The 22,177-nt window shown below is 40.1% G+C and overlaps 1 pseudogene; it reads right to left on the bottom strand.

Annotated features, from left to right (window-relative positions):
* Window positions 1-5,564: 5,564 nt before the first annotated feature.
* On the bottom strand, window positions 5,565-6,080 carry LOC147916851 (dual specificity protein phosphatase 18-like; annotated as a pseudogene).
* Window positions 6,081-22,177: the final 16,097 nt, after the last annotated feature.

Here is a 22,177-nt window from a genome sequence, read left to right as displayed (position 1 = left end):
CAATTGCAATAGTCATTTTTAATTCAAGGCTTTCCTTACCTGAGTCTTGATTTTATTTGACACTGCCTAAAGATACAGTTTCTAATATTTTTAGAAGTATATTTCTCCTCAGTCATATTTGCTTTTATTTATGATTTCTCCTTTATGGATTTTAAGTATTCATCCCTGATTCAGAAGCCACATAAGCAGCGCGATCAAACCCTCTAAGGGTATTAACAAGCTTCCCACATACCTCTTAGGTTAAAATGGAAATGAATAGGTAGGAGGGCCGCTTCCATATGCAAACACCTCCGGATAATCAATTCTATTCTAATATCTTGCTGGCTGCAGAATCACAGCTTCTGGGGCCATTTAATTCACTTCCAGCTAATGCCCAGGGTGCCAGTGCATAACAAAGGAAAAAGAAAAAGTAGATCAAACTAAAATATTTCATTAGATCACAGCAAGTTAAAAGCCTGGCCAACTCCAAGCTTCACAGATCATCTTTGTCATCTTACTCCTGAAGTGGCCCACATAAAAGGTTTGCAAGTGTTTACATACTATCAGCTTTGCACTCTTGAAAACATTTAGGTTATCATCTGAGGTTCAATGACCTCAGTTTCAAAAACAAAAGTGAGGATACATAAAGTGTCAAAGGATCTTTCTGTTTCTTTTGATGAGGAAGATTAGCCCTGAGCTAACATCTGTTGCCAATCCTCCTCTTTTTGCTGAGGAAGATGGCCCTTGGCTAACATCCGTGCCCGTCTTCCTCTACTGTATATGTGGGATGCCTGCAACAGTATAGCTTGATGAGCAGTGAGTAGGTCTGCACCCAGGATCTGAACCTGAGAACCCCGGGCCACCAAAGCAGAGCACGTGAACTTAACCACCATGCCACCAGGCTGGCCCCCAAAGGATCTTCTTTGACTTGTGGATTTAATAACAGGTAAAGTCAGATGTAAGTTAAAAAATTGTAAATTGCATTTAATTATGAATATTTAAGGAATTGCTCACTGAAATCATAGCTAACTTTAAACATGCATGGTACATAGTATCCACAGTCATAGAGTGCTTTTGCTGGCGTCTTGCTCAGAAGTTTCTGGTGCACATTGTCATGGTCACCAGGGTCAGTAGTGTGCCGACAAATATTTAACAACTGGCTCTGGGGGAGGGGATAGACCTTGAATTGTAGCACTTGCCAATTTCCATGGTGTAAATACTCCCACCATGGCTGATTTCAGGCTATCAATGTGACTGGGCTTGGAGTTGAGGAAGAAATGCTCAGCAACATACCCTATGGGTATAATAGATGTAAATAACCTCAAGAGCACACAATAGTAAAATAATTAGGAAGTGATGAGTTTTGAGTATATATAATTTTTGGTTTTAATATAACTTATTTAACTGTAAGTTTGTATAATTTAATTTTCAATAATGGACTGGGTGAAACAGCTGACTTGCAAAATTCCTGGAAATTTAACAGTCAGCTTTCCTACACTGGCACAAGCTGGTACCAGTGCACACCAGTGAGTGCAGGATCCATCCCTCACTATGGCTACAACCCCTAGAGGACTAGGCAACATTATTTAAGACAGAAGTTATTTGGCTCACAGAAGCTTAAGGGATTTTACTGACCAACAGACATATACTACCTGTGATGGGTTCAATGGTAGTCCCCAAAAGATATGTCCAACTGGAACCTGTGAATGTGGTCTTATTTGGAAAAAGGGTCTTTGCTGATGGAATTAAGTTAAGGATTTCCAGATGAGATCATCCTGGATTATCCGAGTGGGCCCTAAATCCAATGGCAAATGTCTTTATGAGAGAAGACACAGAGACACAGGAAGAAGGCCACATAAAGATGGAGGTAGACATACGATCCACCTATTCCACTGCTGGGCATTTGTCCAAAGAACACTGCAGCATTATTCACAATAGCCAAGACTTGGAAGCAACCGAAGTGCCCATCAAGGGATGAATGGATAAAGAAGATGTGGTATATATACACAATGGAATACTACTCGGCCATAAGAAACGATGAAATCCAGCCATTTGTGACAACATGGATGGACATTGAGGGTATTATGCTAAGCAAAATAAGTCAGAGGGAGAAGGTCAAATACCGTATGATCTCACTCATATGTAGAAGATAAAAACAACAACAATCAAACACATTGAGACAGAGATTGGATTAGTGGTTGCCAGAGGGGAAGGGGGGAGGGAGGAGGGTGAAAGGGATGCGTAGGCACATGTGTGTGGTGATGGATTGTAATTAGTCTTTGGGTGGTGAACATGATGAAATCTATGCAGAAATAGAAGTATAATGATGTACGCCTGAAATTTATACAATGTTATAAACCAATGTGACCACAATAAAATTAAAAAAAAAAAAAAAGATGGAGGTAGAGATTGGAGTGAACCATCTACAAGCCAAGAAATAAGCTAGGCGACAGAGAGGCATGAAATGGTCCTCCCTCTGAGCCTCCAGAAGGAACCAACCCTGCTGACATCTTGATTTCGGACATCTGGCCTCCAGAACTGTGAGAGAATAAATTCTGTTGTTTCAAGCCAAGTTTGTAGTAATTTATCATGACAGACTTAGGAAACTAATGCACTACTTCGTAACAATTAGTCCTGGTCAAACTGGACACAAAGATTTTAAAAGCTATAAAATAATAATTTGGAAAATTATGCAATACTGTAACCACATACAGTCATAGTGGAGGAGGCAGGTGAAATTTAAAGGGAAGGATAGCTTATTGCTGGAATTCTTCTTTGTCCTAAAAAGTCATTTCATATCTTAATAATCCTTATAGGTCAGGCATGGCCAGACTCCCCGGTGACCCAGACACAACCGCAAAAGTGCCAACAGCCAGAGCTTATTCAGGAGGTGGGAGAAATAGATGTTCTTAAATTTTTCAGCTATACTCTTCTTTTTATCTCCAGAGGGTCTGCTCCTGTTTAACAGAATATTCTAATTCTATTAACTGAGGGAAAAAAAAAAAGTAAAGGAAAAAAACCATGATATGTGAACATCCAAGAGACTGAGGAAAGAGTAGCAGATTTGAAATTTTCCCATTGATTATGATTATTAGCCTAACTACATAATTTGTGGGGCCCAGTGCAAAATTTCAAGACAGTTACAGCAGAGCATTAAACCAAGCCGGGGCCCTTCTAAGCACAGGGCCTTGTGCAACCGCCCAGGAATCCAACCCTATTAATGGAATATCAAGCCTGGCTACTACAAATTAGAAATTTTGGTTATTGCACCTAATACATTATTCTCAAAAATGTTTTTCAGAGTTCTTATTTCCATTTAGGAACAGCCTGCCATATATTTGTTGCAAGTAAATACTGAGATGCATTAAATTCTTTTTACATAAATGTTTATAGAAGCTTTATTCACAATCAACAAAAAACAGAAACAACCCGAGTATCTTTCATTGGGCAAATGTAAAACACACTGGTATATCCATACAATGAAACACCACCAAAAAGCAACAACATGGAGGAATCACAAAGACATTATGCCCAATGAAAGAAACCAGCCTCCAGAGGTCACATCATGCATGATTACATTTACATGACACCTTGGAAAAGGCAAATCTACAGGGATGGAGAACAGATCACTGTTTGCCAGAGATTGGGGTAGGGAGAGGGCTTTACTACAAAGGGGAAACATGACAGAATAGAGGCAAAAAATAGAGAGATAGATAGATAGATAGATAGATAGATAGATAGATAGATAATCTCCAAATAAATTTCTCTTAAAAAGTACTTTAAAAGAAATCTTTCGTCTGAGTTTCTACCAGAAACACTGTTTTGGGGGGGCTCCTGCCACACCAGGCTCGGTATTCTGTAGGCCTGTTTTTCCATCTGTAAAACGAGATTAGTCCAGAGCAGTGACTTTTCATTCATTTTTTTCCCCAGTTGCATCCCTGGGAACTCGCTTTGTGGAAGTGGGGTGGGGGCAATTTCGGAGAGAAGGAACAGCCACTGGGATCTGGACCCCCAGCTCTGCCTCAACTGGCGCAGTTAGTTGTGCTTTTGTTTGTCTCACATGTTGTTTATCTGCAAACCTCTCGATTAGAATAGCTGGTCCTAAGCCACATCCCCAGACACCTGGGGAGTTTGAACAATCCCAGATTCCAGCATCTAGTCATGAGGCCAACTCGTTTGTCCCTTGGGCAAGTGCCCCTGTGGATGTCCGTGGTTAGCCAGACTGATGCACTGGTTCTAAAGGTGAGTGATGCTAAATAAGACATTTGAGGGGGAGCTGAATCATGCCCCTTGCTTCACAGCCCTTGGATACACATGGATTAACACAATGGGACCTCTGAAAAGGCTAAGTCTAGGCCTCCCCTATCATAGGATCTGAAAGGACCTTAAAATTTTTCCCCCCATAGGATGATTTTTTGGAAAAGCACTTTGTAACCAATAAAGAGCTATGCACAGATGGGGGCAACGCTGTTATGAGGATGAGTATGCTGACCACAGACCAGCAAGGCATGAGAGCATCATTCATAAACCAGAGCCGCCCTTTCCTCTAAGTGTGTGCCGTGTGCCATGTGCCAGGCAGGCTACTAGTGACTGTTTAATCCTTACAACAACCCTACAAGAGAAGGGCTGTCATTGCTTTGACTGGTGAGGAAACTGAACCTCCAAGAGGCCCCAGGTCACATGAAGAGGAGGTGACAGAGGTGACAGAGCTGGGCCCCAGCCCACAGCTCAACCTTCCAAGCCAAGGCTTCTGAGAGGAAACCTTGAGGCCTGACATCAGGCCTGCTCTCTCAGCACGTGCCCCAGAGAAAGGGACTAAGGCCACCTTTCATCAGAGGCTGGTGGGAGGTCACCAAAGGCACCTTGAGACCTTGCCATTTGGAACAGCACTCAAATTTTTTTTAATTTTATGTAACAAAATACTTTCTTCAAAAACTATCTTATGCCTAAATCCAATCTATAAACCCAGAGCTGGGCTGCTATGGCTGAAGGTGGGGGCAAGGGTGGCCTGAGGCTCCCAGGGCTCCCAGAGCACCGCTTGAAGACCACTTATCCAGTAGATTGGCACTTAACTATGAGAGGTACAGGAGGTGCCATGATGCATAAGGCTCTGGCTCTGGGTTCCAAAGAATGAGGTGGGATTCTCGCTGAGGTGCTCCTGGGTAGTCGCCCTGGGGGAGGGCTGCGGGATTTCTGGGTAGGCGGCCTGGGGGAGGGCTGTGGGATTCGGGGGTAGGCGGCCTGAGGGAGGCCTGCCACACGCACTGAGCACTGCCGGCAGATCCATCTGAGCGGACACCACCTGCCTCACCTCCTCTCTGGCCAGGTCCCAGCGGTCATGCCCTGGCACTCACAGGGTAGGAAACTTATTTTCACCATCTTAGATTTAGTGAGCTTTATTCTTCAAAGGTATGGATTATAAAGTTAAGAACTGCAGTCACCCTCCGTTTTTTGCTTGCCCTTATAAAAGCCATCATCTGATTTTCTGTGTCAACTAAAGTAGAACGTTCAAGCTCAGATCTTGGTGTAGCATCAACGGCAGATGCAGGCCTCTGACCGCGGGGACAGGGACTGGTCAGGATGGCTCACCGTTTGGCTGCCGTCAAACCGACCTCCTTCTTGTAGACGTCAGGGATCGCGCCCATCTGGGAGTTGACCACGTGCGCAGTGTTCTTGCCCAACGGCTGGAACTCGTAGCGGACGGGCTCCGCAAAGCCGTTGTTGGGCAGGATGATGGCCGGTACGCTCGGCCCAGGCGCGGGCGTCCAGCAGGGCGCTGGCTGGTGCTTCCGGAGGCGCAGTGCAGCAGGGGGCGGCCCTGCCTTACCTCCACACGGTGGCTGCGCTCAGCCATGGGGTCCAGGAGGTCGCAGAGGAGCGAGATGGGTGCGTTGGGCACAGGTACCTGCACGTACTGGATGTCCTCGTATAACGTGTTCTCTGCCTCCACCGAGACGTTGATGACCGTGGCGATCTGGTTGCTTGACATTGTGCATTTGTTGCTGGCGGCTACACCATTGCTGATGGACAGGCTTGCTGGGGATCCGTCAGAGGCCGTTGGCCGACGGCTGCCAGAACTGAACCTGGAGGGCACCCGGGGGGAGTGGTCACCAAGGAGGAGGGGCAGCGGCCAGCCAGGAGCGAGGGCTGCATCTTTCTGCTGGGCTGAGTTCACCGAAAACTCTCAACTGTCGGCCGCCAGGCTCATTCAGAGAGCAGTCGCACCGAGAAGTCTCTGGAAAGGGTCTCGGGGAGAGAAGACGGATCACGACCTCGGAGCCACAGTTCCCGCCGCCCTGGCCTGTGGTTTCCATGGCAGACACTAACTGACTGTGCCCGGTCTTCGGAGAAGCCCTGGCCTATACTGCCTGGCCGGCGCTGCCCAGACCCTCCCTCACCTGGTTACCTGCCCACGATGGCAACTGGCCTCACAGCAGCTCTCATGGAAAAGTCTGCAGTGAGTTTTATTGAGCATTTTAAATAAAATTAGGTAATTCCTCTACATTTCTTAAGGAGAAATGCAGTTCACTATTTCCTCTAAGCACAAACAGAAGAAAACCCATCTAGTCTACCATATTAGACACTAAATTCAGAACAAAAACTGTTGAGAGTGGGAGTGTTTCGCATTGGAATGGATCTTCAAGAAAATGCCCTCTCTGGAAAACTTTCAGTTGAGATAGATTCCAGTTACCTGGGATCATTTCAGTAAGGTTCGTCTAAATAGCTCTATGAGAGTTGGTCCCCAAAAGCCAAATAAAGGACTCCCACAAAACAATCCAGAAGTGAGAAGAGATAATGTCCTTGACTATCTAGAATGTTCTACTGATTTTTCAAGAGACATCTGTGTCTCCCTAAAAGCAAATACCCACATTGGCTCGTTGTTCTCAAGTGCCTGGACAGCTCCCCAGTGGCTGGTAATGTTACTGATATCAGCTATTTCGGATTCCTGATTCACCAGACTGCAGAGTAGAGGCTTCAGCGGGAGCATGGCCCTGTCAACACCTTGGTTTGGGACCTCTGGCCTCTAGAACTGTGAGAGAATAAATTTCTGTTGTTTTAAGCCACCCAGTTTGTGATGCTTTGTTACGGCAGTCCTATGAAACTAATACACCTTTCTAGTCTTTCACTAGTGAAAGCATGTCTTAATGTAAGCAAATGAGAGGGATAATATTATAGGAACAGCCTTGATTTCACTCTTTGAAAACAAAATTATTTCCCAAACTTCACTATTTTCAATGTAATCTGTAACAAATTACCGGTGACACACTTATACCCAATATACCCAATCAACCCACTGCCTGAGCTCAGAACTTCTAATTCCACCCAACACGTTGGTCTTACTCAGGAAATGGAGCTCCAAAGAGACCAAGTAGCTCACCAAAGGTGAGGTAGCAACTTAACTTAACTATGTGTTCTTCCCCATAACTGGCCCACCGTGTTCTAGCCAAGTTCCTTGAGCACAGGTAGGTAAAGACAGCCTGAGGAATGTAGAGGACACCTAGCCATTGCTCACCTTAGTCCCCAAATTTTGTCCTCTGGCTTCAGTTTAAATCATTTTGTGCAGGATGGCTGAATGCTCAAACTTCCTTAAGCAATTCTGCTCATAACTCTGACTTTGAAGACTAATAAGGTGATTCATTCAGGCTGCTGTACAAACTGAATAACTGCTCAGTGTGCTGGGATTAGGATGTGACACAATATCCTGTGTCAGGGCATAGATCTTGGGCAGGAGAGGAAGAGCATCAGCACTTTGATATTGCCATTAAGAGACTCGGATTTATTATTAAATCTCCTCCTCGGATAGAAAGACCAATGGTGAATTTATCAAGAAGACTGCAATATAATTTTGAAGTGAGTGATTTCTCTGCACCTCAAATAAAAGTATAATACAGGCCTCAAAGGTAGCCAAGATAAAATGTCAAAAATCTGAACACGAGGAATTTATAAGTGCAATTAACTAATATCTTTAGCCTGAAAAGATGTCCTCCCGGTTAAGATGCCCTTCCAACAAGACGACTTTGCCGACCTAGATTTCTCACCATAGTAGTGCTGCTTGCTTCCTAGCTATCTAAGTGCTAATTTAGTTTTCATGCATGTTTCAGAAATAACATATCTCCTACTCTAGAGACATAACTAACAAAGTTATGAGAAACTAACTGCTCTGCCAATAAAAAGTTTCCATCCACTCTTCTTAGAAAGAAATTGGAGAATCACATAAATAAGCTTAACATTCAGACACCTTAAAGGGGGTCCAAATACTAACCAAATAATCTAGTACTGGAGTTCTGGTCTAAAAGTCTGAGTTAAAGCGGGATAACTTCCCTGAGGCACTAGAAGAGGAAAGAGTCAGGGGGCAGTGCTGGGAAATGCCAAGGGTCCAGAAAAGCAACAGATCCTCCTTCTAGCCAAGGGGGTTGCAGTGGTGTCTATATGAGAGAAACGTGAGGGCCAGGAGCCAGGCAGAAAGAAGGCGAGAATAAAATTGGGAAAAAGCAAGAAGGGTCCTAGACAATTGCTTTTAATGAAACTGAAAGGGCCTAAAATGTCAGTGAGTCAAGTAGGTTAAAGATGTGATGAGGTATTTTTCTTAATGCACACAGCTGACTTTATTTCTAAATTAAACAAGAAGGGTGATTTGATCAGAAAAAAATCGGTTTTCTCAAAACCACTTACCTTCTTAACCAATCACAGTTCCTATTACTTCTTCTAGTCTGTAAACGTGTTTGGCCTGTCCTCAACCCCAAAGCAGTCTAAAGTACACATGTTATCCATTGTAGGATTGCTATGATTGATTGAATCAACAGTGGACACTAGATCCAAGACCAGGCAATCTATTGTCTAGCCAGCACTCCATCAAAATACTTGCTCAAGAATTTAAATTAAGAGATATCTCAACTATACTCAGTGGGTAGAATGTAATTGAACTAAAGAGCCACGTGACTCTGACGGAGCTCACCATTTAGGTGCGGACAGATATGTAAACAGAGAACACTAATCTGCAGAAAAAGAGATTGGAACAACATAAAGAAAGAGGCAGACACTTGAGAGCCCGTGGTCCAAGAAAGAGGGAGAGGGAGAGATGGGGAGAGGAGCTGCCTTGGTCACTGATGGCAGCAGTCCTCAGTCACAATTTGCATGCAATATCTATAGGTACTTTGTTTCAGTGAGGTTTCTGTATCCTTTTCATCAAGTGTCTCTTGAGTTTTGTCAAAGTCTCAAAGTCAAAGCACTTTGGCTAAAGCAGCACAGTTAGTTATTGCCCAAATATATTCCTACTGTTATAAGATGGCCCCTGGGTGGGCAGAACTGTTTTCCAGAGAGAAAGACAGCTCTGGGGAAAAAAGAGGATTCTAAGAACAAATTATCCAAACTGTACTGTAAAAAAAATGTGCATATCCACATCTGCATGTAAAATAGCATAAAATATTATAGCTTCATTGGTGTTAAATAGGACAAACTTAACTCTTGCCTTTGGGAAGGCTACAGTTAGCTTCACCCACAGATAACAACTGCTTATAATGATCTCAAATTCCACTGATATACATATCCCATTTTTTCTCTTCCTTATCCCTCAAAATAATGAAGAATATTCTGAATATTACCTAAGGGAAAAGCAATGACACCTATCTGTTTCTACAGGATAAATTCTAGATGAGAAAAATTGAACAGGCAATGTAAAGAAAAGGCAATTCCATCATTTTTACAAAATGCAAAGAGAGACAAGTGGATCATTTTGTCCCTGAACCTTCAGTAAAGCTAAAATTCAAAAGGGAAAATATGTTTTGAAAAGAACATTTTTTGATACTTTTTGGCTACAACATGCAGGATTACAAAAAAAGGTGGTGGGGGTGGAAATAACCAGAAGATCTAGATTATCAGACAGGCTTCGCTAGTTCTAACACAGAGACCCAAGGGTAATCATCCTAATAAAGTCATATTTAAATGACATATTCAAAACCATACTCAAAATCAATCATGCCAACAAAACAGAAAGGATCTACTTTTTTTTACTTAGAGAAGAAAAATCTCGAGAAGAAAATGATGATTTAAAAAAAGCTAGCAACAGCATTCTATACAGAACAGAACATTCTGGCAGTTCGTCATTGCTGATGCAGCAAGAACCCTGCTACCAAGATGGCTTAAGCCAAGATAGTTCTTTCCAGAAAACCTGGAACATTGTAATGATGGTTCCAACCAGCTAAAAAAGAAACAGTAAAGAGAAAGTGTTGAAGATTTTCAGTGTAGTCTCACCTTAAAAGACATTTCTATTGCTTCAACAGAAGAGATGCCTTTGTGGTTGATTTTACATGCTTGCGTTAGTAATCTCTTTTGTGAATGGAAAAGGGCTTCAAATTATTGTATTGAAGACTACCATAGCAGCATGTCCAGAAAGAATTAGGCCTTGTAAACAGACTGTTCTTTAAAAGAGGCTGTTTGTATCAACTCTAATTACCAGAATTTTGAGTGCAAGGGGTAGAAAGTGTCCATTCATTACCAGTATCTTACGTAAATATACCTGGATGGCATATTTAACTCTGAAACAGAAGATGACAAACAGATTTATTGGGAAAGATGAGCCCAAAATGGTGAAATGGAAACTGTGTATATAGTATTTAATGGGGAACCCCACGTAGTGTGATGATTAAGATGTTAAGGCAGAACGATCTAGTTGAGTAATGACTCCACTACATACCAGCTGTATGATCTTGGGCAAAGCAGTTAACCTCTGAGTTTCCTCATCTACAAAATCAGCATAAGAGGACCTATCTCAAGGAGTTCTTTGGAAAATTAGGCAAACTAAAACACATAAATCACTTAGCACAGAGCCTGAGTCACAGTAAGTACTGATTAAGTCAATATGGTGCTGATGATGACAACAATGAGTAGGACATCAATTTCCAGTGCCTCCTCATTATGGATCCAATAATGATCTACGTGACCTGTGTCTCTGCTCAGGCCCAGTTTGTTGTCCCCATGTCCTTATTCTTAGCACTCTCTGTGTTTCCCAAGTCTTTTCCAATGATGTTTGGCACTGGGAGGCCATTTCCTTGTTTCAGTTTCCCAGGAATTCTTTGTACATAATTCTTAGTCTTTGAACCTACAAATACATCAAGTTCTCTTTCGAGTCCCTACAAGTAGCTTTTCTTCCTCTATTATTCCCTGTAAATGTGACCTGCTTACTTTACTTGCTAGTATAGGAATAGCATGTGTTTGTCTGTCTGAAGCTGTAGTTCTTTCTTTTTTTTTTTTTTTGGTGAGGAAGATCAGCCCTGAGCTAACATCCATGCCAATCCTCCTCTTTTTTTCCCCTTTTTCTCCCCAAAGCCCCAGTAGATAGTTGTATGTCATAGTTGCACATCCTTCTAGTTGCTGTATGTGGGACGCGGCCTCGGCATGGCCGGAGAAGCGGTGCGTCGGTGCACGCCTGGGATCCGAACCCGGGCTGCCAGTAGCAGAGCACGCGCACTTAACCACTAAGCTATGGGGCCAGCCCTGCAGTTCTTTAAACTCAATGCCACTCTCTCCCTGTTCTTTGGCATGTCAGGACTTTAGGGGGCAGTCACATCCCAACTGGGGTCCAACTGAAAAAGAATTCCCTAATTGTGCAAAAAAACATGATACTTCCTATGTAATACCATTAACATTACTCCCAACTATTAAATTATGTCATGGCTACTATTGCTCATCCCTCACCAGCCAAGTATTGGACTCAAACAGTGGGCAAGAAATACTTGTTAAGCTAACTTAAACTAGATTATAAAGATAGCATGGAACAGTGATGTTTCAGGGAGTCTTTAGACAATCTGTTTCAGCCTACTGAGACCACGACCATTGCTGTATGATGAAAAACATTCAGTAGGACAGCACGATGCCGCATGGTTTAGGCTGGTCTATTCCCACAAGTTACGAAAAATGGAAGAAACAAAAACATGAGAAGTTCTTTAGTTCTACATCCTACCTTATCTAATATCACATAAATTTTTATGTTTGCTACCCTGTAATTATTCTTTTCATGAAAGAATTAAGCTTCTCTTTCTGCCCAAATGAAAAAGTAAATGTTCTCATGTAATGTCATCATTTTACATCATCTTGGCTTAAAAAGCGGGGGACAGGTCAATTGGCCACCAAGGAAATAAACTTAAGGTCATGCCCATGGAGCTTAACCATGAGTACACCATGGGTGTGGTCCCCACTGCTCTGATGTATAAATTATGCAAAGAAAGAGACTTCACTAGCTGATGGCTGAAAAACCAGTGTGGATAAGATTCAATTATTCCTTAATATTATTCTAGGCAGAAAATAGATCAGAATTTGTTGGGGGAAGGATAACTACCTATTTTGTCAATATTTCTGATTCTTGTTTAAACACAGCTCAGTCATTTGCCTCTGCTCAAAGAAGTAGACAGATACCCTCATAAACAGCCTAGAAAACTACAATGAACACCCTTAACCTGATCTTTGGCCAAAAATGGCAGAAGGCATCCAGGATGGTGGACCCATGCCAGAAGGACAACAGTTCTCATGACATCTTATCTGACTGATCGAGTAAGGCAGGCTCAGTCAGAGCAGCTCATGTCCCGTACCATGAGCAAACTGAGTACAATAGCATCTCTGATCTGAGCTAGTAAGTAGACAACACCCCAGATAATAAGTTATTGAACAATTAAGAAAGAAAACACTGGCAGTGCCCAGGAAAATAATACAAGAGTAAAGTTCAGTAAGCAAAAAAATAAGTACTACAAATCTATGTTATAGCCATATCCTGAAGACAAATCTTCCTCAACAAATAAAAAAGAAAAAGAGTTAGACTAGATGACATATTTTATATATAATTATATGTATACAGTTTTATATTATATTATATAAATATAATCATATATAATATTATTTGATTCATTAAATTAACTCCTGAGATAGGGTAGATCTTAAGACAAAACTGTGAAGATGCAATATTCATTTTCAGTTTCTCCCCACCTCTCCACACGGTGCCTAACTCCTCCTGGCATATCCATTTGCTCGTGACCCAACTCTGTATAATCTTTCTTTCAGCTAGGTTATCTGATAAATAGATGTATAATAGTTGCTGTTAACGGCTTAATATGTTAGTCTTTCCATGGGGCATTTTTATTTTAACAGAAGACTATAGGAAGACAATGCCTTAGACCAAATGGTAGAATTTTAAGCCCACCAGCCCAGAATTTTTTTTCAACAGAAAAAAAATTAGGGAAGGGAGGTTGTTTTCCAAATGCACAAAATTGGTAGTTGTGCACCACACATGCCTGGAGAATTACAATTGGTTCGTTTCTCAGAATTTACAAAAAGACTGCTCTAAACTCTCAGGACACTCCTTTTATCAGTTGGCTATTGCCACAAAATTGCTGTATATCAATCAACCACAAAGTCTCAATGATATACAACAAACATGTACTTTTCACTCTTCTGTGGGGTTCTGCCAGTCTAGGCTAAACGTGGATGATCTTGGCTGGACTTCTCACTCATTCATGTGGTTTGGCTCTGCACTGTATGACTTCATTCTTCTCTTGGGACCAGTGAACTAACCTTCTCACGGTGATGGCAGAGATAAAAGAGTACAAGTGCATTAAGCAAAATCTTTAAAAGGCTAAGCTCAGGGCCGGCCCCGTGGCTTAGCGGTTAAGTGCCCGCACTCTGCTACTGGTAGCCCGGGTTCAGATCCCGGGCGCGCACCGATGAACTGCTTCTCCGGCCATGCTCAGGCCACGTCCCACATACAGCAACTAGAAGGATGTGCAGCTATGACATACAACTATCTACTGGGGCTTTGGGGAAAAAAAAAAGAAAAAAAGGCTAAGCTCAGACATGGAACGCTGGCATCTCTACCACATTTATGAAAGTCACATGACCAAGCCCAGAGTCAAAGTGGGAGGGTACTGCAAATTTACATGACAAAGGGCATGAATACCGGGAGGAGTAAAGGGCTGTAGTCACTAATACAATCTACCACAAGTCCATCATCAGGCAAGAATTATTCATGCTCCTCCCATCTGAAAAATATGCTCATCCCCAGCCCAGGACCCTCAAAATTTATCGAACATAACATGAGGTTGGAATTCCATACAATAGATGTGGATCCAAGTCCTCTTGATCCAGAAACCTACAAATGAAGAAGGCAATATAGCTTCCTCACAAATACAGCATTCAATCGTGAAACGGGGACAGGATAATCATAATAAACATTCCAATTCAAAAAGGGGGGGAAATGAGAGGCCCATAACAGCCGCTGACAGACAGCAAGTCTGAAATCCTGCTGGGAAAATGTTTCCAGGTCCCTCTACTTTACCTAGTAAATGTTGCTTGACTTGACCCTGGTTATATTCCCTGAAAGTGGCTCCCCAGTTCACTGTTATCCACGGATCTTGGCTTCACCCTCTAGGATGTCCTTCCTTTCTATAATCCTCCTTGGCCGCTTCTAAAGAGCTTACCAGAAAATATGCTTTTTGAGAAAAAAAATGTAGCCTGCTTCATGGACACAGAAAGTTAGGGACCCAGAAGCCTTTCAGCGTTTTGTACTGCTCAGTGCCTTTTAGTCCAGGCAAATGGCACTTCTGCTCATACAGTCATCTCAAAAATTTTCTAATGTATTTCATTCATTTTACTCCCTGTGCCCAAAGCCATTCTTTGAGAATGATTCTTCTAGATGTCTCCCTATCTCTAAACTTTGGAAAGATGGCTATATCAGACTGCTGTGGATCATGACTTTAAGATTCCTACAAACCCTTGTGTACAATAGAGAAGATATATTAGGTATCACCTTGATTCTTTCAGAAGTCAACAAAAGGTCATACAGCCACTTTATTGACTTGGAATTTACTGTGAGGCCATCACTTAGTGGCAGCACCCCAAGCTTGATCTTTACCCCTGCCCCCGCAAGATTATCTTACTCTGATAATCTGTAACTGAGTGTGGAAGCTGGAGATGAGAAACAATTTTATTTTCCAATCCATCAAGTCCTAGTCTCCCAATTTTTCCTATTAATTCTGCTTGCAAACTGGTCAATTCTTTTGAGTTCTTCCTTTCTTGTACTACCTTATATGCAGTTAAATAGAAGCAGCTGATCTTTTCAAGATTTCACTGAGAGATTTCCTTGCCCAGATCCAAAATTTGTTTAAGTACATTGTCTGTCTTCCAAGATACCCCAAATGACCATTTCACTAAATGGATCACCGTTTTTTAGTCTTCTATAATAGTTTCCTCACCATTTTTCCAACATCCTACCACCAACCAGCCCTAAATTTCAGGTGTTTATTGAAACAACATCCCATTCCTGGGTACAAATTTCTGTTTCATTCCCTGTGGTTATATATCAAACCACCCAAAAACTTAGTGGCTTAATATATATGACGGAACAACTATTTGAAGATGTATTTGAAAAGATCATAGTTGAAAACTTTCCAAAATTGATGAAAGGTACCAATCTACAGACCTTTTAAGCTCCATGATCCCCAAGCAGGATAAACATAAACATCATACCTATTCAAACACAATATTCAGACTGCAGAAAAAACAAAGATAAGTAGTAACTTTTTAAAGTAGATTTTCTGCTTTCAAGCAGAGTTCAAAAAAAAAGACGACGACACTTTATACGCAGGGTAAAATTCATATAAATAATAGCCAACATGTCACCTGAAACAACAAAGGACACAGGATGATGCAACAACATCTTTAAAGTGATAAATGAAAAACAAAAACACTCAGCCTAGAATTCTATATCAGGAGAAAATATCATTTAAAAAGGAAGGTGAAGTAAAGACATTTTCAGAATGACAATAGCAGAGAGAATTAGTCCTCAGCAGACTTGTACTACAAGAAATGCTAAAAGTTCTTCTGGCTGAAGAGAAATGATACCAGATGTAACCTTAAGTCTGCAGGAAAATGTAAAGTCCACAGTAAAGTATATGTGTATGTGCATATTTTTAATTTTTTTAAGATAAATTGCTTTAAAAAATATCAGGCAAATATTATGGGAATTATCACATATCCAGAAGTAAAATATAAAACAACAAGAACAAAACGGGCAAGGGGGAGTGGAAAAAGACTGTTTTAAGCTTCTTATACCGCTCATGAGGTAGTATAACATTATTTTAAGATAGACTACAATAACTTAGATTACATTCTAAGTTCTGGGATACAGCATTCCTTAAAAGTATTCAAAAATATATAGTTAAAAGGTCAATACATGAAATAAAATATAATAATAAAATATGAGTTCATCCAAAGAAGGCAAGAAAGGAGTAACAGAAGAATAAAGAACTTCATAGATGAATTGTTTCAAACACTAAAAAGGAAATAATATCAATCTTACACGAACACTTTCAGAAAATAGAGCAGAAAGTCATCCACCCCAACTTGATTACAAAAACCTGAAAAGAACATTTACAAGAAAGCTACAGACCAATACTCACCATGAACACAAAAGTCCTGAGCAAAATAGTAGCAAATTGAATCCACAAATACTAAAAAAAAGAATAATAAATCGTGACCAAGTGATACTTTTCCCAGGAATGCAAAGTTGATTTAACATTCAAAAATCAATGTATAGACTTCTGGTTTCAGCTCCAACATGTAGAGAGCTTGGAAGTCATCTCTCCAGTTCTCCTATAAGAAAAAAGCTGAACAAGTTGAAAAATCAACAATTCTGCTTAGATCCATCAGAGAATTGAGGTCCCAGGGCAGACCACTGCCCTGAAAACTGGAGAGACATCTGAATACACAAGATCACAGTTTACTAGGAGCAGAATCCAGTGGAGCTATAAACTCCCAGGAACTTTTAAACAGTAATTGACAAATTGCTGGAGGCTGAGTTCAGACTAGCTTGAGAGTTAAAAAAAGCCTGAGGATTCGGTCTTAGAGGGGCTCCTGTGCTTTTGTGAGTTTTACTTCTAGGACCCCCACCAGGTTTTCCCAGTGAAGACCAGAGAAAAACAGCCTCCTGCTCCCAGCTCCTGAGCATTTGAAGTAATCTTAGAGCATTCTGTTCTCAATAACAAAAGGCGGCCCTCAAGGAAAGCTGCTTTACCAGAGCTTTATCTGACCTAGGAGAAGGGCAATGAGACAGCTCCAGCCACCTCTAAGTTCCCTATGTCACATAAGGACAGAAAAAAAGGGCTAAGAAACTTTTCTGAAGGTCACATCCCAGGGATTCAGGCCCACCAAAAGCAGTAAGATTTAATCATAAGGTTATAGAATGGTTTCCCTCCCCAATACCTTACTTTCATTAACAGGGCTCCAGTATAATAATAGTGGATTATAACTGAGAGAGTTACAAGGAACAGACTCTAAGAAGGAGTTTCTAGGGAAACCCAAAGACAACCGGGAAGACAAAAGCAAGGACACTAAAGGAAATTGAGCCTCTGACATTTACAGCTATAGAAAATATTAAGCACAGCCTAGCTCCTAGCCAGATAAACATAAAACCTCACACTAAAGTCCTGTTTACCTCAGTTCCTCTTGCCCAATACATCATGTCAGGCTTTTCTTTTTTCAACAAAAAATTACAAAGCATGCTAAAAGCCAAGACAAAATTTAGTCTGAAGAGACAAAGCAAGTGTCAGAATCTGACTCAGATGTGGTAGAAATTTTGAAATTATCAGACCAGTAATTTAAAATAACTATGATTAATATGCTAAAGGCTCTAATGGAAAAAGTGGACAACAGGCAAAAACAGATGAGTAATGTAATTAGAAAGATAGATAAGAAAGAATTAAAAGGAAATGCTAGAAATCAAAACCACTGTAACACAAATGATGAATGCCTTTCATGGGATCATGAGTAGACTGGACACAGCTGAAGAAAGAGTTAGTGAGATTGAAGATATATCAATAGAAACTTCCCAAACTTAAATGAAAAGAGAAAAAAGAATTAAAAATATAGAACAGAATATCTAGGAACTGTGGGTCAATTACAAAAGGAATGTACACATAATGGGAATACCAGAAGGTGAAGAAAGAGAGATGGAGCAGAAAAAACATTTGAATTAATTATGGCTGAGAATTTTCCAAAAATGAATGACAGACACCAAACTACAGATCTAGGACTCTCAGATAGAACCAAGCAGGATGAATGCCAAAAAAAATCTACATCTAGGTACATCACATTCAAACCACGGAAAATCAAAGACAAAAAGAAAATCTTGAAAGAAGCCAGAGGAAAAAAAAAATCAACTTACCTATAGAGAATCAGGGATAAGAATTACATCAGAATTCTCTTCAGAAACTCCAAGCAAGAAGAGAATGAAATGAAATATTTAAAGTGTTGAAAGAAATAAATCCACCAATCTAGAATTCTGTGTCTCATGAAATTATCCTTCAATAGTGGAGGAGAAATAAAAACTATCTCAGACAAACAAAACCTGAGGAAAGCTGTCACCAATAGAACTGCCTTGCAAGAAATGCTAAAAGAAATTCTTCAGAAACAAGGAAAATATTTAAGTCAGAATCTAGGATCTATATAAAGAAAGGAATTAAATCTTTTATTTTTCATATTCTTAATTGATCTAATGCTAAGTTTGTTTAATATAATTATGGCAACAATGTATTGGGTGGTTATAGCTTATGGATAAGTGACATGAATTACAGCAATGTTATAGAAGATGGGAGGAAGGAATTAGGAATACTCAGAAGGTAGCTGATCTACCTATGAAGCGATATAGTGTTATTTGAAAGTGGACTTAGATGAGTTGGAAATGTATGCTGCAAACTTTAGGGCAACCACTAAGAAAACATTGCTGGTGGGAATAATGGTGCAGCAGCTGCGTAATTTTTGGATGTTTCCTCAAAAAATTAAACATAGAGTTACTGTGAAACCCAGCAATTCCACTTCTAGGTATATACCCAGATAATTGAAAACATATATTCATACAAAAACTTGTACGTGAAGGTTCATAACAGAATTATTCATAATAGCCAAAATGTAGAAACAACTCAAATGTCCCTCAACTGTGAATGGATAAACAAAATATGATACAGTATTTCCCCCTTTTCCATGGTTTCACTTTCCATGGTTTCAGTTACCCACAGTCAACCGTAATCCAAAAGTATTCAATGGAAAATTCTAGAAAATAAACACTTCATAAGTTTTAAATTGCATGCCATTCTGAGTAGCATGATGAAATCTCACACTGTGCACTCCGTCCCACCTGGGATATGAATCAGCCCTTTGTCCATTGAATCCGCATTGTATACACTACCCACCCATTAGTCACTTAGTAGCCATCTCAGTTATCAGATCAACTGTCGAGATATCGCAGTGTTTGCATTCAAGTTATTTTATTTAATTTACCTTATTTTACTTAGTAATGGCCCCAAAGCACAAGAGTAGTGATGCTGGCAATTCAGATATGCCAAAAAGAAGCTGTAAAGTGCTTCTTTTAAGTGAGAAGGCAAAAGTTCCCAACTTAAACGTAGGTAAAAAAATCATATGCTGAGGTTGCTAAGATCTACTGTAACTTTTATTACAGTGTATTGTTGTAATTGTTCTATTTTATTGTTGTTGCTGTTAATCTCTTACTGTGCCTAATTTATAAATTAAACTTTATGATAGGTATGTATGTATAGGAAAAAATATAGTATATATAGGTTTTGGTACTATCTGCGGTTTCAGGCATCCACTGGGGGTCTTGGAACGTATCCTCTGCAGATAAAGGGGAACTACTGTATATGCAGTGGAATACTATTCGGCCATAGAAAGGAATTAACTACTGATACATGCTACAACATGAATGAACCTTTAAAATATGCTAAGTGAAAGAAACCAGACACAAAATATCACATGTTATATGACTCCATGATATGAACTGTCCAGAATAGGAAAATCCATAGAGACAGAAAACAGATTAGTGGTTGCCAAGGGCTAGAGTGAAGGAGAAATGGTGAATGACTGCTTACTGGGTACAGAGTTTCTACTTGGAACGATGAAAATGTTCCAGAATTACATAGTGGTCATGTTTGTACAACATTGTGAATATACCAAAAACTATTGAATTGTACATTGAATTTTGCAGTATACATTTCCAACTATTTAAAAAATCGATGTAATTTATATTTTTAGGATAAAGGAGAAAAGCTATATGATCATCATACTAGACACAGAAAAAGCACTTGATAAATTCAACACTCATTCATGTTAAAAATTCTCAGAAAACTAGGAATAAAGGGACCTTTCATAACCTCATAAAGAAATCTATGACAAACTTACAGTTGACATAATATTTGATAGTGAAAGGGGGAAAGCTTCTGACCTAAAACCAGGCAAGCAAGGATATTCTCTCACTTGTATTCAACATTGTGCTGGAGGCCCCTGGCATGCACCGACGCACCGCTTCTCCGGCCATGCTGAGGCCGTGTCCCACATACAGCAACTAGAAGGATGTGCAACTATGACATACAACTATCTACTGGGGCTTTGGGGAAAAAAAGGAGGAGGATTGGCAATAGATGTTAGCTCACAGCCAGTCTTCCTCAGCAAAAAGAGGAGGATTAGCACAGATGTTAGCACAAGGCTGATCTTCCTCACCAAAAAAAAAAAAAAAAAAAGAAACAGAAATTATGGAATATCATTGTGACTTGGAGAGAGGTGAATATTTCTTAGACAGGACATAGGAAAAAATAAGCATAAGAGAAAAATAATTGAAAATTAGAATTTACCAAAATTTAAGAGTTCTGCTCATCTAAAGATAATGTTAAAGAAAATTAATAGGCAAACCACAGATTGGGAGAAAAGGCATAAAAGTATATATCAGACAAGGAACTGGTGTCTTGGTTATGTAAAAAAATTCTTACAATCAAAAATAAAAGGCAAACAACTCAACGAAAAAATACTCAACATCGTTAGTCACCAGACAAATCAAACTGAAACTACAATGAGATAGCACTATACACCCACCAGAAAGGATAAAATAAATAGGACTAGCAATATCAAATGTTGGCAAGAACGTCAAGCAATGAGAACTCTCATACTTTGTTGGGAGGAATGTAAAATATTACAACTTTGAAAAATGGGCTGGCAGCTTCTTATAAAACTAAATATACCTCTTCTTTTTGACTCAGCAATTATATTCCTTGGTATAAACTCAAAGAAACAGAATTTTATTCAAATTTTATTCATATCAACTTTATTCAAATGAGAAAAAAAGGAAACCAAACGTCTATCAACGGAACAATGGATGAACAAATTATGGTATAATCACACAATGGAATACTATAATTCACAATGGAATAAAAAGGACAAAATAGTGATACACCCAATAAATGGATGAATATCAAAAATATTTGCTCAGTGAAAGAAGACCTAAAAGAAAGAGTTCATAATTTGTATTTTATAAATTTATATGAATTTTTAATAATTTCTAATATGGACAAAACTAATTTATAGTGGAAAAAAATCAAAAGACTCGTTGCCTCTGGGGGGCCGAGACAGGAATTGACTAGGAAGGGGCATGAGGAAACTTTCCAAGAAAATGGAAATATTTATAAATTAATAGAGATTTTGGTTATATTAACCTTAATATACTGATCAATTCCCTTAACTGTAACCAATATCCCAATACCACTTTCACCCATTATCACTCCCACACCTGTGCGATCACACTCTTCTACCCATTCAGGTTCAAACACTCCAGGCTGAGCCACCACCACCATCCACCCACATGGACAACCTCCTCAGCCCACTTTGTCTCCAACACCCTGCTCTGGGCCATCATGGCTCACCAACAGATGTCGACCTTCTTCAGCACCATCTAATGACTTTAGGGCGAGGGGCTTTTCCTGTACATTTGAAAAGACTCTTCCATTTCATTTGAGCCTTCAAAGACACTATGATGTAGGCAGGATGTATAATTTTAACCCATTTTACAAGTTAGAAAGTTAAAAATCTTCTCCAAAGCTTCTTATTGGTAGGCAAGCACAGTCCAGGGTATCAGATCCCTGGTCTAGTGTTGCTTCTAGCACCTTACAATGAAGACCTTATCTGTACCTCTAATCGCTAAATCCCACTTTCAGAACTAGGGGATCTATAGATCAGAATAACAAAATGGAACCTGTAAACAGCCTCTATGGTTAAGGTGGAAACCACCATAACACATCTCTCATTCAGTTGTACAATCTGTGCCTGCAAAGAATCAATAAAACCATGATACTCACCTTCATGTGCTTCTGATACATAC

The sequence above is a fragment of the Ceratotherium simum genome, chromosome 6 (assembly GCF_057802395.1).
Source record: "Ceratotherium simum simum isolate JZ-2026a chromosome 6, ASM5780239v1, whole genome shotgun sequence".
In the NCBI taxonomy this organism is placed as follows: domain Eukaryota; kingdom Metazoa; phylum Chordata; class Mammalia; order Perissodactyla; family Rhinocerotidae; genus Ceratotherium; species Ceratotherium simum.
This window is presented reverse-complemented; position numbering and strand designations above follow the sequence as displayed.